General features: G+C 35.9%; 1 protein-coding gene across 2 annotated transcripts in view; it reads right to left on the bottom strand.

The window, feature by feature from the left end:
- Positions 1-5,672: 5,672 nt before the first annotated feature.
- The window catches only part of Lpin (phosphatidate phosphatase LPIN), a 257,365-nt gene continuing 235,053 nt past the window's right edge, over positions 5,673-27,984 (bottom strand). For both annotated transcript variants that reach the window (XM_090385615.1, XM_090385616.1), the window contains 2 exons: positions 15,487-15,614; positions 5,673-5,775 (listed from right to left, as the gene is read on the bottom strand). The gene's annotated coding sequence lies outside the window, so the exon portion shown is untranslated. The remainder of the gene's footprint in view (positions 5,776-15,486; positions 15,615-27,984) is intronic.

Below are 27,984 nucleotides of genomic sequence, written 5' to 3'. Positions count from 1 at the left end.
AGTGGAGAAGTAGGTAAAAATGGCTGGCTCCATTGTAACCAATAAGTTATACATTAAACCAATGCAAATGAGAAAAAAAATGACCAGGCCAGCACAATTGACATCAAACTGTCTGAAAATTGTCACACGACATCGTGCAGCCACCCAAGTGTTTAAAACACACTTATTTTTATGGTCTATCACAAGTATTTTGGGGTGGACATCAGTCTCTTTCAAAATAATATAACTGTTTTAGGCCTAATTTTTCATGGCAACCATTACATGTAAAGACTACTAGAAATAGATCAACGACGGAAATTTCGATTTCTTCTCAAATGAGAAATAAGAAACTGTCAGTTATGAAATAAACATTTTCAGACTCACCAGAACTCTGTCTTTCTACTGAACATATTTTCACAACTGGGGGTAGCAGAGAAACACAATAATAAAATATTCCAGGAGCTAACTTTCACAGCTAATGTACTTCACTAAGGCATCGTTCACTCGTGGAAAATGGAATTCAAATTATATTAGGACCACCCGTAATTTCTTACATATACCCATGTATGTATTATGTCTGTAAATTGTGTTTCTTGAGAATCCAGAAGAGACACTTACCCAAGAATAGATCATATACATGTTTAATACTGATTGACAGGAGTCGATGCATTAGCATTAGTAGAGGCATTTGATGCAAGAAAGCAAGCTTATGCAGCATCAGCCAAAAAAAAAAAAAAGCATCTTGGAAGGGCGAGTTACAGGATCTTGCTATTAGGCCGTGGAATATCTGAGTTGAGCAGCCAGTTGCCACAAAGTGCAAAAATAATTTTGACAACAGTCGCATGCTATGAATTTTCATGGATAAGCTGACCCACAGGGTTTTGATAACAAATGCATGCCACAAAATGGCATGGCAAGACCAACCAAAAATGAATCCTAAAAAAATTGGAAACGGTTCTGTGGAGCGACGAGCGCAGTACAATTCTTTCAATCACTTTTTGAGTACAGAGGATACTGGAGAATGCTATCTGTGTGTTGTCTCAACAATGAAGGTGTTGAGAGAACATCACACTGGTCACTGCATAAAACTATAAGTGCATTAATGTTCTTGATTCTGTGCCTTGCAGTGTGGGAATTTATGAACGCGGTCACCCTCCAAGATGACAATCTCCATATTGGAGGCTAAGGGCTGTGAAGAGAAAGCAGGGAACTGGAAAGAGAATACTCATAACATCAGAGCAGTGCAGCAGCCAGCAACAAAATCCAACATCAATCCAACGGAAAAGCTTTTGGATGAATTTGAATGCAGAATTGAGGCAAAGCAAAGATGGCCCTCTTCGTTAACGTCAATTACAAATGGTTTTAAGATTGAATGGAGCAAAATGGCAGAAACTTTATGCGAGAAATTAGTAGAAAGTTTTCCACAACATTCAAGCAAATTACTGCCACTAGTGAGCAAATAGGCTAAATTACTTTTGAATAAACACGTCTTCATAACTTCAAAAATCAAAAACCAAGGTTTCCAATATTGTTATAGGGTTTTAAGAGCATCAGCGACTAAGACCATATTACTCCATGTGTACTGTTTGTGAATTGCATGTGTTCTGTGGTTGATTTTCTATTTGATGGATAAAAAAAATCCACATTTCCGGAGGGCAAGTGGCAGCATCACTTGCCTGTATGTACATCAAGTTTCTGGGAGCATCAGCAAGGGAGTCTGTCAGCAGGTAAGAATTTAATCTTTGCATTTACCTAATTTAATATCCGGTTCTATTATAACATAATCCAAACTTAGAATTGTCTATTTGCAAATTGTAAAATCATATTGGTAATTGTATTCAAATTTGTAACAGTTTATTTTCGTTCCCAACAGCACGGTCTGATGATGGGTATCGGTAAGATACCTGAAACATTATCTTAATGCAGGCATGGGCAACCTTTAATGTTCAGTGGGCCACACAAGACTCAGTCCATCCTGATTTGGGCCACACTACTAAAAGAATGGCAAATTTACCCAACAGTCGTAACTTGTAACATAAAATAATAAAATTGCAACTATTTTATTATAAATAAATCAAAAATTATGAATTAAGAAATTATATGGTTGAAGCAATATTTTAATATATCTAATTGCCATTCATCAAATTCCAAAAATATATATTGTAATTATGATAATTGTATAATTATAGAAACAAAGTTTATTAGGAAAAAAAACAAAAAGTAACCAATTTACTTACAGTTAGTGAGATACTTGCACTTGAATCTAGTCCTTTTACCAAATTTTCATTTAGTAAAATATAGTAAAATAAAATATAAGTATAATGTAGGGGGAATAGAAGTTGTTGCTACCCTAAAATTGCTTTCTAAATGCATGTTTGTCAATCTTGATCTTGTTTTAGACTTGGTGAATGTCATTCTTGAAAATAGCTGTTCACATTTATAGGTACTGTCAAAAATTTAGGCATGTTTTTTTAGCAAATTTTATCATTCGTGGAAAGCAATCTAACAGAAGAGAGGCATAGAATTCCAAATAGAGAAACATATTGAAATTTCTGTTGAAGATGATCGTTGCTTTTAAGTTCAATTAGTTCCATTTGCAGCTCTTTTCTCACCTGATAAATATCTGCATTAAAAGGATTGAAAATTTGCATCTTTTGATTTGAAATCTAACACCAAATTCTAAGTTAATGGCTACTAGCTCTTCAGCATATGAAATATACTCAGAACTATTGTGAGTGTCACTATCCCTAAGTGGGATTTTCCAAAAATGAAGTTTTGTTTGAAAAGCTTTCATATGAGCATAAAGTTCATGAACTAACTGATTTTGTGCTTGTATTTTCTGATTTTGTTTGTTTAAATGAGATGTGATATCAACAAAAAAATGCAAGATCACGTGTCCATTCAATACTTTCTAGTTCTGGAACAGATTTGCCTTTCATCTCCATAAAGATACAGACTTCTGCTCTACGATTATAAAAGTGCTGAAGCATTTTTCCTTTGCTTAACCAACAAACTTCACAGTAATAGACCAATATTCCATATTCATTCTCAAGTTCTTCAAAGAATAGCTTGAACTGCCAATGGTTGAGCCCCTTTGATTTTATAAAATTAATGGTTGAGACTACAACTTTCTTCACATTTGCAAATTTAAGAGATTTAGTGCACAAGTTCTCCTGGTGTATCAAATAGTGAAATCTTTTTCTTCCAAGTTGAGGAAATGTATTTCTGATTTTATTTTTGAAATTAGACCCACCTTATTTCTGATCATTGCTGGAGCCTCATCTGTTGTCACATTTTCGAGCTTATCAAAAGAAAGGTTAAATTTCTTCATGGATGCTTTTAGTTTGTTGAAAATATCATCACCTGTGATAGCATCATTCATACTTTTAAGGCAAAGCATTTCTTCGGTAATAGAAAAACCATTATCGATCCCACAAATAAAAATTGCCAGCTGGGCCATATCTGATATATCAGTGCGCTTTCATGGAGACCCAATGAAAAAGACTCAAATTTAAAAGCCAGCATTGCTAAGCTTTTTTCTATATCTGCAGAAATTTCCTCAATGTGTCTCATAACCATTCTTCAAGACAAGCTAATGGCATTGAACTCTTCAATCTTCTGTGAATACAAAATATTAACAGAGGTAAGCACTCCTTGACAAATTCACCATCTGAGTAACTTTTTGAATGCTTGGCAATTTTCTCTGATACAATATAGCTTGCAAGCAAAATGTTGTCAGAAAATTTCTGCTTTTTCAAAAAGAATGTAGTCAGACTCTTAGTCTGTTTCACCAATTTTTCTAATTTCATCTTTCTAATTTCTCCTTGAAGTTTATGATATTCGCTGTGTTCCATATTGTAATAATGCTTAATATTGTATTCCTTGAAGACAGAAACAGTTTCAGAACAGATTAAACATATGTTTTTTGATTCAATAAAAAATAATTATTTGTCCACCGTTCATGAAACACTCTCTCATACAATAGGTTGTTTTTTGTTTGACAAAGACATTGTAAGGGTTATTGTTGATCAAAAATCAATGATTAAACTTATGAAGTAAATGCACAAACACTGTAAGAACTATGTACCACAAACGAAAATATTATGATTGCAGTTGCCGGTCTAAACACATAGCTCATTTACCAGAGTTTCCGATCAGTTCGTTTGCAAGAAAACATGAAATGCCAAAAACTACCATCTGCCAAAGTGAAATATGTTCCAGTAACACTAGTTAAGTTAATTACTTAAAAATAGTTTAGAGCAAAGACTTGTTCTGCAAAAATTTTAGGTAAAAAAATAAATAAATAAATAACAAAGTAAGATTTTTCTGGCCCAACTCAACGAGTTGACAGGAGAAAAGTAGAAAACATGTCAGCTGTTTAATGGCAATAAGAGAAAATGGCCGAGGGAAAGGAAATGAGGGTAAAGTTATCTAAAACGATTTGGACTTATACCTGTTAAAACTGCGTCAAGCCGAACAGAGTCAATTTTGCCTAAATAGCTAACTTAATTTTATTTCATTTTAGGTATATATATGGATTACATTATATTATTTATCCAAACACTTATACTTCTACAAAATTATCTTTCAGAGCAGAATTTACACTTTACAGTATATTAAATATATTGTCTGTATTTTTTGCAGGCCACATCTCACCCATGGGCCCAAGGTTCTCCATATGTGCTTTAATGTATAGTTGTTTAGGCTAATAGCTTAATAAACTATATTATTAATTTCACATGGTATAAGAGTGGTAATTACTATAGTAATAATCTCAATGGAAAACAACCACGTAATGTCCTTCCCTAACTATAATATTATTTTAATTGAAAGTTTTTATGGAGATATAACAGTAAGGCATAATAATAAAACAGCACAAACAATAGAAACAAAACTTTATTTAAAATAAATTACCTCCATCTAAACAATCAATTTGAGGTATACTGTCACAATCCTTCAGTGAACCAACAACAGCTTCTCACACTATTACTTTTCAAAAAAAAATAAAATAAAATAAATAAATAAAATAAAATGGAAAAAAAACTTCGAAAACTAACAATGCTCAAAATAGGTTGTAGTCCTCTTCTGCATTCTAATGGTATACAATATATGAATGTTTTTACATATGTAATACAGTACATAAGAAATTACATACAGACTTCTATCTTTGTATGAGAGAATCTCATGAACGGATCACAACAGCTAGTTATAACTGTATAGGGTGCAGAAATGTCTCTATATACAGTTTACCCGAAACATTTGGCAAGTTGCACACTCACTTCTGTATTTATAACACTGCTATACATACAAGTATATACAAATAACAAAACACTGGATTTGTTTACCTTATGAGAAAGAAAACAAATTATGATATGTAAAAAGAATATACAAGTTATACAACTTCAGAACATACAACCAATATATACAACTATAGGAAATAGCACACTTAATATTACAAAAATCAGCACCAAATATTGAGAGCAGGTCAATAAAACGATCTTTTAAAACAAAATTCTGACCTAATATTAACAATGCGATGGGTGACTATAGCAATTCAATGGTCTATTATTCCATAACTTTCATTAATTTTATAAATTCAAATACAAAGGCAGTCCAAGTTTCCTTTGAATGGCAACACTGTGATATGTGTTAATATTTGTTCGTCAGCAGTCAATGCAAAAAAAAAAAAAAAAATATATATATATATACACACGCACACATAACAACAAACACTGGAAAACTGCATTTCTTCAGTTCATTACTAAGGACAAAGACTGGTGAAACAGAAAGAGGACTCTGAAAAATTAACCAAATAACCTATTAATATTTACAGAAAGATGTTTTTTCTGAACAATGAAATTATTTAAAATAAAAGTTCTATTAACATAAAAAGAAAAATGGCAACTTTTTTTTTTTTTTTTTTTTTTTTTTGGTGAAACTTGCACCTTAACAATAAACAACTTGGCAAACAAAAGGAATGAACATCTGAAATTCTGCATAAATGACATTCATTAATCTGCCACTAAAAATTAAACCATTTTTTTTTACTTAATCCTCCATGACTGGTTTATAAAGCTGTTTGTTTGTTATTTGGTTTTTAGAAGCATTAGCAACTAAGGCCATATTGCTGTGGGATATGCAGTGGTCATTCCCTGACATTTCCGCATCCTCCTTATTTGGTGGTGACGGGCTCGAACCCCAGTCTAATCAAGAAGCATGTGCTACGCACTGCTGCTTCTTCCCACCTGGCTATGGAGGCGTCGTTTATAAAGCATACAAGCATGTACATGCATACACACACCACACAAAATAATAATAAAAATAAAATTCAGAAATCTATTAAAGTGATAGGTATATAATTTTAATGTGTACTAAAGATTGAACAACTGGATGATTATGGTTATGGAGGGAAACCAGCCCACTCACTATTGGGAAATACAAAAGAATTGCATTCATGCTTATGCTTTTTTTATTTTAGTATTAGTAAAGGCTAAAATATACAAGGAAGCCATGCTCTTGCTGCATTTTCAAGAACAAACTCCCATGTAGACCTATATCTACTCCTATTATACTCTTGCCATTGACAAAAGTACTGATACAGTTGTCTCTTAAATCACCAGACTGTCAACTTTAAATACACAAGGAAACTGTTGATTCTAATTTAACAGGACAGAGTACACTATGCAAATAGTTAAAGCTGATAGCTTATGGAAATTTAAAGGTCAGTTGGACTGATACCTACAGGAGGAATGAAACACTTTTTTATTTTTCAGCAAAAGCCTGGGGTTAATTTTGTTAAAGCTGTTAATACTATACTATATGCCGATGACATCTTTACTCTTTGTTGGCTAATACACACAAGTGGATATAAATTAAAACTGAAAAAGGATGGTTCTGGAATAGATGTACATTACTGAAATTGTCTTCCAGCTAGAATTTACTGAATTGTTGAATAAATTTAAAGTAGGAATAGACAAATAATTAGAAGAGTTGGCCAATTATGAAGGGTATAAGTTTTTTTCTTAGATGATGTTGTATAAGCTTGCTTCCTTGAATCATTTTTACCAATAATAATTTCAACACTAATTTTTATTAATTTAAACAAACAAAAACAAACTTCCTGATGTCCAGTCTATTTTTTTTCCTAATAGTTTGTGTTCCATAACCCTCAACTGTGCCCCAAAATACCAATACATCAGTTCCTCCCCACCCTTCCCTCACCAGACAAGTTGGCTAGTTTCCAAGCTCTGTAAACCCACATTTTTGTATGGATGGCCCCTTCTCATCACTGGGCCTGTTGAATGCAGTTTCACCATTGATTATATAACAAGCCTATACTCTCCTTCTTCCTAAGAAGCTGTTTGTTCATTTATAGGTTTACTGATGCAACAGCAATGGTGAAATGCTTATGGTGTGAGAATGAATTGGTTGGATATGACATAAAAGCAAGTGCTGTGATTTAGACATTACAGTTAGAGTATCGGGTATCTGGAATAATTAATGTCAGACCTCTTCTCGATAGCAAAATTTTCCAGATAATCAAATGCAAGGTAAAATTAAATAAATTCTGTTATAATGTATTAAGGTAAAAGATTGGTAAAAGAAAAATTATGGTAAAAGAAATGTGAAAAAAATGAATTTATTTAATTAAAATAATAACTTATACATAAAAATTCGCACATTTACATATGTATGTATATTCGGATAGGTATTTTACTGCAAATTTTACATGGAAAAAATATTTAAAGTAATTTTTTAAAATAATGTTCAATCGTTTTTGTTTCGTTTGTTATGACATTTTTTTTTTGCTGAAAAATCTTTCAAGTCCCTTAATATTAATTTGATTATATCGCATTCTTCCTTGTTTTCTGTCCATTTCAGTGCTGTTTCTTTTCGTTAAAATTTTACCATAAAAAAACTCAGGAAAATATAAATCACACAGTTTTGGGCTGATATTATTCTTATCAAATATGGAGCTAAACTAAACATAACATGAAATGAAGAGAACAAAATATGTCATGGAAAATTGGGTTCACAGAAGAGAAAGACTAAACTATCACTCATGGTTTACAAGAAAACCCATTAGTCCTAATCCAACATTTCACCAGATACACGGCGTAAAAAAAAAAACAGACAGAAATATTCTCGTAGCATAATAAACATTTGTCTCAAGTACTACCATTAATAATTAAAAAAAAAAAAAAAAAAAAAAGAAGAAAAATCAGCCTTTAAAATTATTCTGGATAACTAACATTCTACTGTATTTATAAATGATTGGATAAACAAATTTTTTTAGGCAGAAGGCTTTCTGACCCAAGTCTACTTCAACTGAGTCTTCATATGTTTTACAGTCACAAGAATGAGGCAGATGGCAAGTATCACATTACACCTATGGCATGGGAGGAGGGAATCCATTGGCACTGAAGATATTTCTTGGATCCAGCTCCTCTGTGACTACCTCATGATACCTTGCCATATTGGTCAGGACAAGCAGTTTCACTTAAATCATTACGTCTAGGTTATCTTACACTTTGTCCTTAACCAGCCCCTAGTTCTGACATATCAGTAATCATAACAACCCTATATGTTAAAAGTTTCTGAAACTCTAAGTTTAATTTTTGAATAAAATACACATATTAGCCTATCAAACTGCTACCCTAGAAAGGGAGTTCATTTTTTAACTTTCACCAATTTTTTTATTTTCTACAAATGGACCAGCAGGTAGCATACCCTTGCATCCACGTGGTAGAACAAGTAACCTGAAAAGAGAAGCTAAACTCTTAATTCCTTAAGGAATCTGAAATTCTATATACAGTTGTGCCCCAGTATCCTTAATTCAGTTACCCGTGGTTACCCACGGGAAAAAAAAGAAAAAACTTAACACATACTACTCGCATGTGCAATACGATGCTCCCTTTATTTTTTACGATGTCGATTTTAAATCAAATAGCTTCCTTTTATTTTTTACAATGTCACATATGGTTTGGTCACCAACATTATAATGGTTCTTTAGAGATTTAATGGATGCACCGTTTTCAAACTTTTGAATAATTTCAAGTTTTTGTTTACTTTGAAAGCACAACCCTTGCATTTGCCCATCATTTTCGCAATTTCTAAAAAAAAAAAAAAAAAAAAAAAAAAAAAAAGTAAACTGCAGCCATTATCAACTCACTGCAGGATGGAAGCCTCCTCAACAATTCAGGGTGAGGGAAATGGACCATAATCTGCCACACTGGTCCAGTGCAGGCTGGCAGATCGGCCATATTTAGCAGTCAGGGGCTTGAACCCAAGTCTACTCAAAGAGCGTGTGCTACTGCACTCCTGCTTCTGACCACTGACATAAATAAAGAAGCAAAATTTGTCCTTTTGCAGTGTGATGGAACAACAATCAACATGACGCACTAAATAAAACTAAACATTTGGTCTCTTTTTTTCTTTTTGTTTTGAGCAATAGATGTGAAGACAGTGGGGGTTGCAAGAAAATACAAAGGGTACTAGGAAATTTTTGCAATATGACGCAACAATGAATCACAGGAAGCTGCTTGTTGAGACATGTTCATACGTGCCTAGTAGCCGCCGCACCAAGTCGATGGGCTCAGTTATTCATTAGTAGTGAGAGTGTAAAGTGCTTGCGATGGCATCGTGGTCACGAAATGAGATAAGGACAGTTTTGCGGTATAATTTCGTGCGTGGTTTAACCATAGACCAGTGCTTAGAAGAAATGACTCTTGCACTAGATGATGATTGTCCACATCGTACAACGATATTCAGGTGGTATAGAGAATTCCAAAGGGGAAATTTCACTCTGGAGGATTCTGAGAGGCCGGGAAGGCCACGAATGTCAGTTACGGAGGAAAACGTTACTGCTGTGAGGAAAATGCTTGACGAAAACAGGCGAGTGACCTACCAACAGATAGAGGATACTTTGGGCCTAAATGCACCAGCAATTCGTTCGATTCTGTAAGATCATTTGCACGTGAAGAAACTTTGTTCTCTCTGGGTGCCGCATCAACTGACTGAAGAGCAGATGACACGACGTGTGACTTGGTGCCGGGAGATGTTAAAAAAGTTTGATAAGGGACAATCTCGGTATGTGAACAACATCGTGACAGGTGACGAGACTTGGCTGTACTATTACGATCTGCCGACCAAGGCTCAAAACAAAGTTTGGGTCTTTGATGATGACGACACACCCGTAATTGTCAGAAAATCCCGATCTGTAAAGAAGAAAATGATAGCTGTATTTTTCAAATCGAGTGGAATTGTGGAACGTGTCGTTTTGGACACGCAGAAGACAGTCACAGCTAAGTGGTATACTGAATAATGCCTGCCTAAAGTCATTGGATCTATGAAGAACCTGCGGCCAAAGTCAAGAATGGACACCTGGTACCTCCATCACGATAATGCTGCAGCTCAGCGCGCCAAAGCCTGCACTGAATATTTGACCACGACAGGACTGAAACTTCTCGAGCACCCTCCCTACAGTCCAGACCTTGCTCCCTGCGACTTTGCACTGTTCCCGCATGTGAAAATGAAGCAAAAAGGGAGGCGGTTTTCCAGTGATGAGGACCTTCTACGGGCTTGGGACAACGAGTGTGCTTTACTCCCTAGTGAAACTTGGCAGAACTGGTTTAAAGATTGGTTTCGGAGAATGGAGAGGTGTATTGAATGTAGAGGAAATTACTTTGAAAAAATTAAATAAACAAAGCTGTATTGCAAAACTTTCCTAGTACCCTTTGTAGGTACACTAATCTCCCAATGACGACTTACAATGCTGGTTCTTGTCACTTATTTACGACTTGAAAAATATCTGTTTATACCCATTCTAGTTATTACTTGAATTTTGCCTTTTCTGGTTTACTTTTTTTTTTTTTAATTTGGAGTCTCGAAGTGTCCCAGTTAATCTGCTTCCTAGTAAATTGAGAGTCTGCTGTACTTTATTATTACCGTATTTAATGTTGGTAATGTCTTACTGTGTGTTTAATTTATCAATTAAACTTTATTATACATATGAATGTACAAGAAAATCATGTTATATATGCAGTCAGCAGATGTTAGATTATATCCACAGTTTCAGCCATCCATGGTAGGTCTCAGAACGTATCTCCTGCAGATACATGGGTCTTACTGTATATATCCAGGAAATATATAGGAATTACTTTTGAAAGCTTTTGATACTGTTGCACATAAAAGACTGCTATAGAAATTGGAGCAGTGTGGCATTAAGGGCAAGTTGCTGCTATGAATAAAGGGATGGTTGAATGGGGGACGACAGAGTGGTAATCAATGGACACTGCTGTTAATGGACTAATGTAATTAGTGGCATCCCCCACGGTTGTGCTGAGCCCATTGTTGTTTTCTATATTTATCAATGACATTGATGAAGTGTATCAGGCTTAATGTCAAAGTTTGCGGACACTATGACGGTTGGCAGATAGGCAAATGAAGAACTGAGAAGTAGCAACTGATGTATAACATTGACAAATGCAAAGTACTGCACTCAAGGTAGTGGAGATGAAAGTCTTGGAGGCAATTGTGTAATCAGATATAAAGTTCTCTGAGCAGTGAAGACAAGCTGCCAGAACAGCTCATGGGGTTTTGTCAATGATACCAGGAATCTGGCAAGCAGGGATAAGGAAGTGATTATCCCTTTGTAGAAGGCAATGGTCAGGCCACACCTTGAGTACTGCATAGAGATATGGAGGCCTCATTTTAGGAAGCATGTAAAGCTGCTGGAATGAGTATAAAGAAGGGCAACAAGATTAGTGAGGGGAACAAAGGAGTTCTCTTACCAAGAAAGAGCTTCGGTTCTGCAATTTGCAGCATTAGGAGACTGGCGACTGTCATTACTGGCAGTGTTGTTAATGACAGCATGCTACTGCAACAGGATCTAGAAAAGTTGGGCAGATGGGCTGAGAAGTGGCAACTGAAGTTTAATATCGACAAATGCAAAATACTGCAAATGGGTAGTAGTAACCCCAGAGAAAGGTACCAACTGTGTGTTATACTCAGGGTAATGGAGAATGAAGGAGACCTGGGGTGGGGGTAATTGTGCAGTCAGATATGAAGTTTTCTGAACAGTGCAGACAGGCTGCCAGAACATGTCATGGGGCCATGTCAGTGATAACAGGAATTTTGCTAGCAGGGATAAGGTGATTATCCTCTTGTATAATGCAATGGTCAGGCCAAACCTTGAGTACTGCACACACGTCCGGAAGCCTCATTTTAGGAAGGATTTAGAGTTGCTAGAAAGAGTACAGAGAAGGGCAACAAGGCTGGTGAGAGGAACAAAGGGGTGCTCATACAAAGAACGGCTTAATTTCTGCAAATTGCTTCATCTGGAGACTAGGCACCTGTGAGGTGATCTGATTGAGGTGTATAAGACCTTGAATGGTTGAGCAGGTTCAATGCTGTTGGGATTCTTTCTCTTGCTCAGATTACAAACCCGAGGGGGCATAAACTAAAATTGCGGAAAGACAGTTGTCGAATAGATGTGCGGAAATTTGCCTTTTGCCAGCTGGTGGTTGATTGATAGAACAAACTTTCATCTGTCGTTGTGGAAGTTGATAGCTTAAATAAATTCAAGGAAGAAGTGGACAAACTTTTGGAGCAAATGGATGGGTGAAATGGGAAGGTTTTTTTTTTTTTTTTTTTTTTGGCTGATGCTGTATAAGCTTGCTTTCTTGCATCATATGCCTCTACTAATGCTAACACAGAGAAGGGCAACAAGACTGGTGAGGAGAACAAAAGGATGCTCATACGAAAAAAAGGCTTAAGTTCTGCAAATTGCAGTGTCTGGAGACTGCAAGGTGATCTGATAGAGGTGTTTCAGGCTTTAAATAGTTTGAGCAAGCCCAATGTTGATGGGATTCTTCCTCTTCTTCAGATTACACACTTGAGGGAGCTGGTATCAGCAGTTTTGAAGGGTGGTTGCAGAATAGATGTGCTGAAATTTGCCTTTAGCCAATGTGTAGTTGATTGCTGGAACAAACTTCCATCTGTCTTTGTGGAAGTTGAGAGCTTAAATAAATTCAAGGAAAAACTAGACAAACGTTTGGAGGGAATGGATAGGTGAAATTGGAGGTGTGCGTGTGTGTGTGTGTTTTTTTTTCTGGCTGCATAAGCTTGCTTTCTTGCATCATATACCACTACTAATGCTAAATTGATCTGTAGTGGTTATCATTAAAATGTTCTTTCAGAAATGAAGAACTGTATTCACTGTATGTGATTTGTCCCATCCATATGATAGGGCAGACTACATACAGTGATTGATCTTATGGAAAAATCTACAAGAAAAATCCTCATCTTGTGGAAAAATCATTCTGGGCCTTTTATGCATTCAAATCACATTAAACTCACGTTGCACTGTAACAAAACTGTCAGTATGATAAAAAAAATTTTTTCTTTCAACAAAACATTGCTCAGTAGTGCCAGTCCATCTTGTTTATAGAATTTTGCCACTAGGTTAGGGAAAATTCTGTAAGGAATAGGGTGCATTACTAACCAATAAAAACTCCCACTTCTTACAAGTTTAATGACACCAATGATAAGCCCAAGAAATAAAAAAATGTATTCAAACCTATTCTGTATTTTCTTGATAATCTTGTACACAAAATTGGCTAATACCTTTCTGCAGATTCATCAAAACTATTTTATTGTATTCATGCACAAGAAACTTACTTGCAGGAGATCATTCATATGCTTTTATAATGAACTGTTAGTACTTAAATGACCCATTTAGTTAAAAACTTTTTCAGTAAAATAAATGAATACCTTCACTGTAAACTACTTAAACTTTGCTGCTGTCATCGGTTTCATCATTTCTAAAATATACATTTTCAGAAATGATGAATATGATATATATTCAGGGCTAATGGCACTTTTTAATATAACTAATGCCATCTTGTTCACAATTTTTTTTTTTTTTTTTTTAAATGCACAATTTGACAGTTTCCTTTAGTCTTCACAGATATAGCAGGGATGTAGAGAATTCCCATCTCAGAGAAGGAAGCTCAAATTATGGAGAGCATAAAAACGTTTTTCTGAGTCTAATCGGTCCTATTGGGTTGCATTTACAATGGTGTGGAAGTAGCCTATTGTGAAATGCAATCCATTAGCATTCTTAACTATGATTTCACAACTGCATATGTGATATCTTCTGGTTTATGAGTTTTTAATGTAATGGGAATTATAGAAGTGAACTACAAAAAAGTAATCAATTTTCCCATGAGGTTTTTTTTTTTTTTTTTTTTGAAATCAATTTCCAACATAATTCCCATTATTTTCAAATATTTCTATTCTCTACAAGAACTTTGTCTTCTCACTGTATAATTCTTCCAACACCTGGCTACCATCATGAATTTAGATTTGAAATATTTTAAGATTTCAAATCAATTTTGCAATGGTATCGGCAGTTTTGAGGCATGTGATAACCTAAAAATGACACGTCCTTTACTCAGTGTATCAAGACCTAGTGTCATACCACTAACATTTATTTTTTAAAAGATTACAATGAAGATCAATAACCACTTTCTGCTTTCTTTATGAAATTAATAGTTACAGGACCAGAAAAGTTGCAAAAATTACACAGTTCACATTCTTTTAGGCCATTGTGATTACAGTAAAATCTTTTTAATACAAATTCAGCTTATACAAAATAATCATTTATATGAAGCACATACCATTCCCCTGTGAAAGAATAGGTTCTATGTAAATATGTTTGTTTATTACAAAATTCAATTAATATGTATTATAAATTTCGTTTTCGTCCTGTGAGAAATAAATATTGTAATTTTGTTATGTTTAATACAAATCTTGGCACAGTAATCCGATTACTGTCCCTATTATTGCCTCTGGCCACCCAGTTCACTGATTCCCAAAGGATGGAATTTATTATTGTATAAACAAAACCAGTTTATGGTAGCTACAATGTAAGTGCACCCTGAAAAACATCATTGTGAAGGATAAGATTTTTTCTAGATCTTGTTGCTGTTATTAACCACCCTGCCAACCTTTGTGTCATATACCTCCATCAATATCATTAATAAATATAGAAAACAATAATGGGCCCGACAACAAACCCTGTGGACTCCACAAATAACATTATTCCAGGAAGAGCAGTGTCCACTGATAACCACTGCCTTCTCCCACTCAACCATGCTTTTATTCATAACAGAAACTTGCCCTTAATGTCACACTGTTTCAATTTGTACAGCAGTCTTTTATCTGCAACAGTATCAAAGGCTTTCCTGAAATCCAAGTTTATGATTTCAAAATCCAGTTAGAACTTTGAAGTGCTAAAATTTAAAGATGCAAAAATTTACTCCTCACTGCTTCCACCACACACTTCAATACACTTAGTAAATAACTGAATGTATAAATTTATAACTTAATTTTTAATTACAAAGATTGCTGCAATTAAGAGTAAATTTTTAGATCATAAGATTTTTATATAATTCAAAACCCAAAACTGAAATTTCCTTACTAATTTTAAAATGCACTACTTACATTTTTGGCAATGTGACAGCTGTTTTTCCTTATCTTCTCATTTAAGTCCCCCTTTCATTTTGAAGTTTACAATTAGAATATCTGTGTTTAAGATCCTTTGTTCTTCACTCATTTTTCTTTTCTACCATCTGTTTTTTATAAAACAACTGAATTAATTGAGGACATTTTATGGGAACAGAAAAAAAAATCAACAAAGGATAAAAAAATTGCAATTTCATTTGTTGTTTTAATTTTTTAGCTGATGAAAACTTAATGAATATTTAAAATGAACACTTAATGAATATTTAAAATGATTATCTTAAAGTTTACAGAACAGATTTTACTTTAATTTTAATAGTCAATTTAATTGCTGTTAAAAATCAGAATGGAAAAGAAAATCTTTGTAGTAGTGGCAAATGATGCAAGAAAGCAAGCTTATACAGCATCAACCAAAAAAAAAAAAAAACACCCACTACACACTTCTCCCATCTATACTCAATCAGATCACCCCACAGGTGCCTAGTCTCCAGAGGCTGCAATTTGCAGAACCAAAGCCTTTCTAAGTAAGAGCACCCTTTTGTTTCTTTCATCAATCCGACTGCCCATTTCTGCACCCGTTCTAGCAGATCTTTCCTCAAGTGAGGAAACTATGTTAAACTTCAACTGCCATTTTTAAACCCAATATCCAAATTTTCTTAGATCTTGTTATAGTAGCTCTCTGATTATTGTCATTAACCACCCTGCCAACCTTTATATCACCTGCAAAATTTGACATTAAGCCTGATATACCTTCATCAATATCATTAATAAATATTGAAAACAACAACTGGCCCAGCACTGAACCCTGGGAAACTCCACTAATAACGTTAGTCCACAAAGAGCAGTGCCAATTGATTATTACTCTGCCTTCTTCCACTTAACCATCCCTTTATCTATAGCAGTAACTTGCCCTTAATGCCACATTGCTCCAATTATACAACAGTCTTATGTGCAACAGAATCAAAGTCTTTCCTCAAATGATATCAAAATTATTTTTTTGCATCCAGTTCCTTCCACTGCATCATAGTAACCAATCAGATTGGTTAGACAAGAACACCCTTTAACAAATCCATGCTTTAATTACAGTATAACTGCATTCATGGGGACCGGCAGGATATTTTGCAAGGTGGTGAAAAAAAAGAAAAAAAAAAAAAAAAAAGGATTATCTGAACCACAGATGCCCCTCCAAATTACAGCATCTACTTAGTGCACTGGTTGTTATGCTGAAATATTACTCCTGCCGCTTGTTGCATTCGTTTCCAATTATTTATTTGAAGATATATGCATAGCATAGAAATAGTCTTAATTTGTCATTACAGGAGTTAAAAATCAAATGTTGGCTTTAATTGCTGTGTGGACCCAAGATAGTCTCCAGTGACATCATTGCATCATTGTCTGTTGTAAGTATGGGAGTATGGTGGAGCGGTTAGCTTTCACTCAGTTTGCTGCGAGCCACTGCAGTGTGAGGTTATTTCAAGCATTTCGTTTCTAATCACTCAATGCTCTTGGGTTTTTGTTTGTGGCTATTTTAAAGTGAAATATTGTCATTTTGTTTTTTAATTTTAATACTGCTGCCCCTTTGGGTTAATAATAGCATCCACAGGCAAAAGAAACAGCAATGTGTTGTCAATAGAAGACAAAATAACAATTATTAATCAACTGGAAAAGGGCAAAAGCGGTGTATCACTTGCTAAGATTTTTAACGTTGGTAAAGCAACCATATCTGACCAAGAGCAGAAAAAAAAAAAAAAGTGAAATTTTGAAGTTTACTTCACAGTTTGACAATGAAGATGGCTCAAAAAAAAAAAAAAACTATGAAAAAAGTTAGTGATGAGAAATTAGCAGATGATCTTTATTTATGGTTTCTATAAAACAGAAGTCAAGGCAAACCTATTTCTGGACCTCTTATGCAAAAAAAGAGTTAAAATTGAATCAAAATTTTAAAAGCCCATCTGAATTTAAAGCCAGCATAGGATGGCAAGAAAAATTTCAAATTTTGGCACAGTATAAGGGAGCTTGAAATTCAAGGAGAAGCTTTATCGGGTGATGTCCCAGAAGCAGAAGCTTTTAAAGAGGCTTTTCTGAAAATTGCAGAGGAAGAAGGTTTTCCATGGATGACATTTACAATGCAGATGAAACTTGTCTTAATTGGAAGTCACTCCCTCGTAAATCACTTTCGTCACAACTAAATGGCTGCTCCTCATTTCAAAGCTAACAAACAGCGTGTTACAGTTATGGTGTGTGCAAATGCAAGTGGACAGTATGTTTTACCATTGTTGGTGAGTAGGAAATCCAAGCTGCATTAAAGGTGTAAAAGTGCCTACCAGTATGATATAAAGGAAAGAAAAATGCTTGCATGAATTCCAACGTTTTTTTGGATTGGTTTAGTCAAGATTTTATTTCAAGTGTGAAGAGGCATCAAGAAAATGAGGATAAAGCTGGCAAAGTTTTGTTTATTATCGATAATGCACCATCACACCCTCCTCTTCAAAAAATGAATTCAATTGATGAGAACTTCATTGTCAGGTTTTTACCACCAAATGTTACAGCCCTGCTGCAGTCAATGGATCGAGGTGTTATAGAAAAACTAAAAAAGATGTACAAAAAACAAGACTTGCGTCGCTTGCTGCTGCCAGAGGGAGATGAAGAGCGTGTGGTTGAGTTTTCAAAGAAGCTCAACATTAAGGATTGTTGCTGCATGTTAGCAGATGCCAGGAACATGTTGTCAGAGAGAAATCTGAAAAAGGCATGGCATAAACTTTGGGGTGCTGCCAAAGAGACTGTCACACATGTGCAAGATTTGAATGAAGACGCAGAAGATGAGATTGTAACTTTATTTCAAGAGATTCCCGGGTTTTTCGAGTGTGGGCAAGACGATGCAGAGGCATGGTTAAACAACAATGCAGATGATCCTGGTTATTCATATTTTAAATGAAGAAGAAATTGCTGCATTAGTCCAGGATGAAGAATGTGCTGACTTTTACCAAGGTCATTATGATGACGAAGAAGAAGAGGGAGCGGGCTCGATCATGTGGAGGCCTTCACTGGCTAGAAACTGCAATGGCATGGTGTGAACAAATGTCTGAATGCAGTTCTATGGAGATATTGCTATTAAAGAGTATGAGAGACCTCACCACGAAAAAAAGACAATCTCACATGATTCAAAGAAAAATTCAAGATTACATATTTTAAAAAAATAAACCTCCCCAAGGTTCATTATATTCTTATTTGTGTGCAATTGCTTTTTTTTTTTTTTTACATAAAAAAATAAACAAATTGATTCATAGTTGAAACCATGTAAAACAATTAGGTAAGTTCAAAATAAATGTACATTGTTTCTTCAAAACGTTTTGGTTATTATTTACAAACCATTTGCTAAATCAATTATTTTTTATAATACTCATATTTCAAAACACAGTAGCAATAACCTTGTGTACAATTTAATTGTAAGTCTAATTACACTTTGTTTCGTATAAACTGGGTATTCTCTTGTTTGATTATCCAAATTATTTGATTAACCAACGTCCTACTGTATTACATTAGGGTCACCCAGTAAGTTATTACATATACCCATGTGTATTGTGTCTGTAAATTGTGTGTGTTCTCTAGTCGATTTGCCTGTTTTACTGGACAAAAAAACCCGTTTCTAGGAAAAAATCTTGCTATCTATGCCCGAGACTGACTAACTTAGGCACGGAGTGAAAAAAGTCCATAAAAGTTCCTAGTGTCAATGATGGGATTCGAACCCAGACCTTTTCCACTCTGTGTGGGGAGAATGGTGATGATACCCGTGCAGACTGAAGGTGTAGACTGAACGTGCAGACTGAAGGTTTTTTTGTAGAATTCGTATAGTTTGAATGTGTCAATAAATTAACGAGAATACTAAAAATGGTTTGTTCAACAAATTTTCGAATACAGCAATATCTTCATTAAGCCAATATTGACTGATTTACGTGTGCAGCAAAGCCAACGTTTCGTGATCAGTGGAAGAAAGTACTGTGCAGACTGCGAGCACATTCATGCAGAGTGAAAAAGAAAAAGGTTTAGAAATTTCGTCATTGGCAATGAAGATTTTATTGAACGCAACTATATCAAACTATATTCACAGAGAAGCCAAGAGAAGATTGCAATTTTTATTTAAAGATAATGAAAATTAACCGGTCTAGCTCTGTTTTGCAAGAGTTATTTTTATTTTGTTCTTGTTTTAATAAATTATTTGAATTAATATTTTAGTTTTTTTTTTTTTTTTTTGTAGAATTCGTATAGTTTGAATGTGTCAATAAATTAACGAGAATACTAAAAATTGTTTATTACTTTGACATCCAAAGGTGCACTTGCACCAGTGCCCATGATTGCATTCCTGTACAGGTGGCTCCATTATTTGACCTGGAACAGATATTAAACTAATAGGTCTGTAATTACTCTTGTCACCTTTTGATCCCCTTTATGAATTGAGGATATATTTGCACTTCTCCAGTCCATAGGGACTTCCCCTGAATCCAAGAATGCTCTCATAATTATGACTAAGGGTTTGCTTATCTCCTTTGCTGCCTCCCTCAATATAATTGGATACATTCCATCTGCCCTAGGTGCTTTTTTTTTTTTTATGTCCACCCTGAATAATTTCTCCTCTGCTTTCCTTTCAGTTATTACAAATTTATTCCCTGCATCCAATTTTTTGAGAGCCAACATCATAGCATCCAATCAAATTGGTCAGGCAAGACCTTCCCTTAACAAAACCATGCTGTGTCCAAGCTATAACTGAAGTCTTGTCTAGATGATCCTGCAGTGCTTCTTTAACAAGTGCCTCCATTAATTTTCCTGGAACAGAAGTTAAACTCACAGGTCTATAATTACTTGTGTCAGCCTTTGATCCTCCTTTGTGAATTGGGGTCACATTTGCACATCTCCAGTCTGTGGGCACCTTCCCTGATTCCAAGGAAGCTCTCATAATTATGGCTAAGGGTTTGCTTACTTACTTTGCTGCCTCCTTTAATATAACTGGATAGATCCCATCCACCCCAGGTGCCTTTCTTGTGTTTATCTTCAACAATTTCTCCTCCACTTTACTCTCAGTTATTACAAGATTCTCTAGCTTTCTGCCAGAGTTGAATACACCTTTGGCATTCCCCTCACTGAATAACTCCTCATGTGTGAATGTCAATGCAAAATATTCATTTAGTTTGTTAGCTACCTGAGCAGAATCATCAACAGTTGACCCATCGATATCAAGTGGACCAATCTGATTCATCCCCTTCCTTCTAGAGTTTACATAAATAAAGAACTTTGCTGTTTTTCTTTGCATCCCTTGCCAAATATTTCTCGTAATCTGCCTTTGCCTGCCTAACCTCCTTTGTAACTTGGTTTTAGATCAACTTGTAGCTATCATAGGCCTCTGTGTCACGTGTTAATTTATATGTATACCATGCATTTTTCTTCTCTGTCATATGTCTCATTAGTTCATCTGACATCCATTTAGGCCTAAACCTTGAACAATATTTCTTAGTTGGTATGTAAAGCCTAGTAGCTTCCAAGATAAGTTCTTTGAATGCTTCCCATTTTTAATTTGCTGTTGGTAACATCATCAGTTGGTCCCACTGTATAGAATTTAAATACTGTCTCAGACCATCGTAGTCGCCTTTACAAAAGCAATAACCCTTCCCTTTACCCCTGATGGTAGTTACCTCCTTGAGTAAATCCCACTTCAGCACACTGTGATCACTGCCACCTAGTGGTTCCTGTATCTGCAGATTCTTAATGCATGACGAATCACTACTGATAATCAAAACAAGAGTATTGGTCCCTCTAGTTACCTCCCAAACATGCTGATTTAGAAAACAATCATCCAATAAATCCACAAAAGCCTTGCTAGTGTGTGAGTGACCAACCCACAAATTCCAGTCAATATCTGGGAAATTAAAATCCCCCATTATAAGACTCTGATTTACTGGCCCACTATTTCCCTGTACAGTTTCTTATTATACTCATCAGAGTCATTAGGCCTATAGCACACTCCTACTCTCAATTTTGATCTCCCAATGCTTATGTCACACCAAACTGACTCGACATTGCACTGTCCAGCGATGTCGACTGGCTTCACTTCCTTGGATTTTATGTGTTTCTTAACTAATAGCATAACCCCTCCTCCCTTCCTATCCTGTCTATCTTTTCTGTAGACGTTGTACTCCCCAAATTCCCATTCTGCATTACTTATATCTGTGTGACACCACGTCTCTGATATCCCAACAATATCCGCCTTTGATGCTTTGAGCAATACCTCAAATCCATCAAATTTATTTACCAAACTCCTAGCATTGGTGTACACGCAAGTATACATGCACCAGTTCTTTTTCTTAGCTACCCTAATACAACCTATGTGTTTACTTGTACCCCAATGACTCCCAGCAGTCTCTGAAATATCCTGCATTTTATTTTCCAAGCTGCTGCTCATTCCAATAGAAGCAGTGCAAGAATCCCTTTCACCTCTGCCAGTGGCTACTGTTAATCTATTAGTCCTTGTATCCTCCCAATCTAACAGTTTTCCGACTGACCTAACACTACCTCGATAGCATCAGCAAATTACAAAGTCATTAAGCTCCTCCTTAAGAGTTTGATAAACGTCTGGCATCTCCTACCCTAAATAATTCCTCATGTGTCAATGTAGATGCAAAATACCTATTCAACTTGTCTGTGACCTGAGCAGGGTCATCAACAATTAACCCATAAACATCAAGTGGTCCAAATGTTATTCAACCCCTTCCTTCTACTGTTATAGAAGAATAGATGTCTCTGCTGTTTTTGTTTGCATTCTTTGTCAGAGAATTCTCATAATCTGCCTTAGCCTGCCTAATCTCCTTTGTGACTTGATTACAGACTAATTTATATCTACCACAGGCTTCTGTATCACCTGATAATTTATACGGATCCCATACACTTTTCTTCTCTGCTAAGTGTCTCATAGTTCATCTGACATTCATTTAGGTCTAAGCCTTGAACAGTATGTCTGTGTTGGTATGAAAAGCCTAGTAGCATCTTTGATTACTTCTCTGACTACTTCTCATTTAGAATTTGCTGTTGGTAACACCTTCGGTTGGTGCCACTGCACACAATTTAAAAACTGTCTGATACATCTGTAGTCACCCTTGCCTTTACCTGTGACAGTAGTTATGTCTTTAATTAAATTCCACATTAGTAAACTGTGATCGTTGCCACCCAGTGGATCTTTTACCTGGAGATTCTTAATGCATGTAGAATCTCTGCTGATAACCAGATCAAGAGTATAGATTCCTCTTGTTGCCTCTCTAACATGCCAATGTAGAAAACAGTCATCCAAGAAATCTACAAAAGTCTTGCTTGTGTGTGTGTGTGTGTGTGTGTGTGTGTAAAAGCCACAAATTCCAGTCAACATCTAGAGAGTTAAAATTCCCCATTATAAGACAATTTGATTTATTGACCCACTATTTCTCTGTATAACTGTTTGGTATACTCGTCACAGTATTAGGCCTATAACGCACTTCTACTCTCAGTTTCGTTTCCAAATGCTTATATCACACCTAACTGATTCAACATTGCACCGGTCACCCAAGTCAACTGGATGTACTGCCTTAGATTTAATATGCTTCTTAACTTAAGCATAATTGCTCCACCCTCCTGTTCTGCTTGTTCTTCCTGTATACATTGTACTTCCCATATTCAAATTCAGCATCACTTATGTCTGGTGACACCATGCCTCTACTATTTCTGCAATGTCTGCATTTGATGACTTAATCAGTACTTCAAATTCATCAAGTTTATTTACACTGCTCCTGGCATTAGTGTACACGCACATGATCTTACTCTTAGTTATCCTTACACAGCCCATGTATTTACTTGTTCCATGATGACCCACAGCAAGGCCTGAAATCCCTGACACCTTGCTTTCCAGGATGCTTCATTTTCCAATAGAAGTGCAAGAATCACATTCACCTCTGCCTGCAGCTCTGCTTAATCTATTAGTCTGTGTACCCCCCTCAAGCTAGCAGTTTTCCAACTCACCACTGCCTCGATAGTATCAGCAAATATTCTTGCACCCCTTCTATTTAAGTATATCCCATTCCTGTAAAAAAAACAGTCTCTCCTGTTAACAAGCATTGACCATGCTGAGAAAAATTCTAACTGATGAGCTTTGCACAATCCTACTATGAATCATTTCATGTACACTCTATTTATGCAAATATCCATTAACATTTACATAACCATATAAATATCATTTTGTATGTACTGTTATGTACATAGTATTAGTATTAGCTATATGCAAGGAAGCCTTGGGCTTTTGCTGCATTGGCCAAACAACAACAAAAAAATAAATAAACAAACTAGGGGCTTTGCCCTGCTTGCTAACCTCTGTGCATGCTTTTCTGCATAATATGTAGAGGTATGATGGAGTAAGTCAAATCTTTTCTAAATAAAAGATGTGTCGAAATGCACCGATCGATATCTAATCTAATATATAAAAGAAAACAGAAGGTGTAAGAAAAACAATAAAAAATAAAATTGTGTGAATGTTGAGTGAATGAAAGTTATTATTAATTGCATGTTCTATCTTAGCCTCTTCACTCAACAGACTGATGGCTATGCAGGCCCTCATAGGCCTCATGGTTATCCAAGCTGACGCGATGCTGTAGCTTTTCCTAGCTGGCATGGTGTGGGATACTGACACTGGCCATTAGGGTAACCCCCAGGCCAGTGTGGAACAAAGCTGCAAAAAAGCACACTCCACCATAGGAATCTCTTTCCCTATGTTCTTTTATTCCTACCACTTGGGGTGGCCAAGTCTCCTTCCCCCCACATTGTGTGGCCCCTGGTGGCTCACCCCACCACCCAATTTCAACTCCCACCCTCTGGACCAGGATGGGCATCCTGTACCAGGGGTCCCCCTAGTCTCCCCTTTTAAATCAGGTGAGTGCCTCAACACTGCCCCTCTGTTTCCCTGCCCCTTTTATCCCACCCTCTTGCTATCTCCCCATTATCTCTTTTCTAATAAAATTTTTTTCCCTTTCTTTTTTTTTTGGGGGAGGGGGTTCTCCTTGGACGCCTAGGCTACCCCAGAGTTCACCCAGCCAGAGCTTTCTTCTCTCCTAATGTGGCTCGCCTCCCCACAGTGGTGATGGAAACTGGGGTTGTTAGTGGCTCTCCACGGGCCCCCAGGCTAAGTGGCAAGAGGAGGAGCAACACAACCACACCCTAGCCTTATGCAGAGTATTGTACTCTACACAGAGTAAAACCGTGGAGTTGGGGTAAACCCAGGTGCCGCCAGACAAAAAAAAAAAACACTATGTCACTGTGATCGATATTAATCAGGAAATGACCTGTTTTTGTTATTTGGTTTTTAGGAGCATTAGCAACTAAGGCGATATTGCTCCGGGATATGCAGTGGTCATTCCCTGACCTTTCCGCATCCTCCGTATTTGGTAGTAACAGGCTCGAACCCCGGTCTAATCAAGAAGCATGTGCTACGCACTGCTGCTCCTTCCCACCTGGCTATGGAGGTGGCAGGAAATGACCTATGTAATTATTTACCTGCATTTATATAGGTAACTTAGGAAAAGGCCTTTTGCTTCGTGTTTCATAATGCATGAGGAATATTGTTGCATCCCAAAGAGCAGGACTAAAATATTTCACTGAAATATTTACAAACTGTACACATATTTAAAATTCATTAATATACAAAAAAATGTTACAATGGAACATCAAATGTTAGACAGGGAAGCATGTGCAAAAGGTTAGTGAATGTTATGGAGTCAGTTGACAATAATTAATTGCATTTGTAGTGACATAATTGCCTCACCCTCTTCTCCCACTGGCTTGAATAAATATCACTAGGAGGAAAACTTTTTTAATGTATAGAGTGATTAATAAACTGCCTATTTGACTTTCTCCTCAACAAGAAGAATAGAAATTGAACAGAAGAAATTGAACATTCCATTACACATTCCTGTAATGTCTAACAACACAAGGCTGAGAATGGCCATACGAGAGCTGCTCCATTGGAGAAGAACCCATCATCAAGTTGTAATCTGAAGTGCTTAGAGGACCACTAACATTGACCATGTACTTAAAATGATCGTTTTTGAGAAAAAGATAAAGGGTGTGTGGTTAGGATTGTCTCATATTCTGGTAGGTAAATAAATAAGCTGTGCAAGGTCATTATTAATTGCAAAAGCCTCAGCATCAAGACCAACTGGGTCTGTGCAACCAGAAAACTGAAGCCAACTGGAGTAGTGATCATTAAAATCTGAGGAATATTATCTCACTTTTGGGAAAGTTAGACTGGGGAAAAGTAAAGTTTAAATGAAAAAATGCCAACAAGTTCTTAGTGGAGTTAGGAAAATGATAGAGGCAAGAGATGAATCTGACAGAATAGAGTAGAGATTTTAAGCTAGAAGAGATCAAAACGAGAAGAGTCCAATTCAGGATGTCTCTGACCAAGAATGTCAGAGTGGATATATGAAGTTCCACCTCTGAAGCAAAAGGAATTGTACAGAGCAAACAGTTAGGGCAACAGAAGCAAGTTGAGGCAACTGAGATTTGGCATATTGGAGGTGGAAATGGAACTGAACTGGCATATACAGTAAATCCTCGCTAATCCGGATTAATTGTGGTGGGGGGAAGAGATCATTCAGATTAGTGAAGCAAAAGATAGCCGTAAAAGAACAAAAACTAAGAACACAAATAAATGGAAAATTTATTAAATAAAATAGGTAGTGCTGATGAAAATAAATTAAAAAAAAATAAATAAAATACTGTAGAGACTTTATTTAAAAATTATAAAAAGACAATACATTTATCCATCGATAAATGTATTGTCTTTTTATACATTTATCAGGTGGTGATGGCATCGGCGTCGCACATCAATGCCACTCGATCATTGCTGTGAATACCACTTAAATACAGCTTCTTCTAGCAACACTTCTTTTGGCTTTTTTAATGTCTGCCCATTTGACATACTGCTTTTATCACTTCCCACGTTGAATTTTAAAGAAAACAGCTTTATAGATTCTTTTTGTTTTTTTATATCTGACACAGTCTATTTGACCAATATCAAATTCTGAAGCAATTTTTTTTTTCCAGGAACACCATTTTCAAGTTGTTCTATCACTTTTGAGCTTGTTAATGTTAGTTAAAGTAACATGTTTTCTTTTTATTCCATTTTTCAATCCTTCAGAACCCATAATTATACAAAATACGTTAACTTATGTACATATATATGTATAAAGTAAGCAATTGAAGCAACATCCATCCAACTCAGACAGAGTCAACGATGATACTGAACAATATGCAAGACAATGTAATGTATGTTCCGTCTCTCTCTGCACAGTCAGTGACTCATCTGCCTTCCTAAATCCCATGTCTTTCAAAGTGCTCAACTGTGAACAGAATTTTTCATATTTTGATCCGGATTAAATGCAACTGGATTAGTGAGGTTTTACTGTATTTGTGAAATAAATTAGGCTTTTGTGAGGTTTAGATCTTTTAGCAGTTAAGTTTATTTTATTAGTTTGACTATTCATGATGCATTGAATAGATAAAGTAGATGTGAAGGGGTGGAGATTTTGTAATGAACATGTGTACATCTTGCTTTGTATACACAGTAAGAATATACACCCAGCTCTTGACAATGCCCTCTTGCATACACACTACTTGGAATCCCTCCAGTCGCGATCTGGCAGAGAAATTAAACACTAGCTGCTCTAGATGTCTCCTAGAGGGTTACCAACAGGTTCAGCCAGGTGGACTATCTAGCAGCCAGCCTGTAAACATTGTTTTAGAGTTGTATCCTTGAAATGTAAAGAGTACTGCAGCTTGCCACGATGCTCATCAATCTGAAAAGGCGTCACAATTACTGCATGATGGAAGAGACAGGGTTTACCAGACAGGTTTTTTCTCCTTCTCTGGAGACTAAATTAGTAAATTGTTATTTTATCTAATATTACAAAGGAAATTCACCTTGATTAACATTCTGGACATTCTTGTTAACTTCAATATTTTTTGGTTTAAGCCTCAAGTTCTTGAAATAGTTATAAATGCTCACACATTTAATGTTATCTCACACTTAAGATAATATCAATTAAAGGCTTGCTTTTAATTACACCATGTCCAATTGGTTGGAAGAAAGATGTGTTTGGAGGGGGGGGTGAATCTATGTATTTGTTATATTTTGGATATGAGTGTAATGAACAGTTATCCACCAGGCATAAAATACAGCCACTCCCCGACTTACGTAAGGGTTGAGTTCCGCGGAATTCTATGCAAGTCGGAATTTCCCTAAATGCTTAGACAGCACTCGCAAATTTGATTAAAGTAAAAACGAAGTGTTCGACGAACATGTAAATAGAATTATTTATTCGATTTTATCTCATGTGCAGGAAAAATTACAAAAATTTCAAATTTATAAAATATGAAAGAGAGAGAGGAGACAGGCATAATGTCAGCAAGTTTTAC

The sequence above is a fragment of the Mastigoproctus giganteus genome, chromosome 12 (assembly GCF_048544385.1).
Source record: "Mastigoproctus giganteus isolate SK-2022 chromosome 12, ASM4854438v1, whole genome shotgun sequence".
Lineage (NCBI taxonomy): Eukaryota > Metazoa > Arthropoda > Arachnida > Uropygi > Thelyphonidae > Mastigoproctus > Mastigoproctus giganteus.
This window is presented reverse-complemented; position numbering and strand designations above follow the sequence as displayed.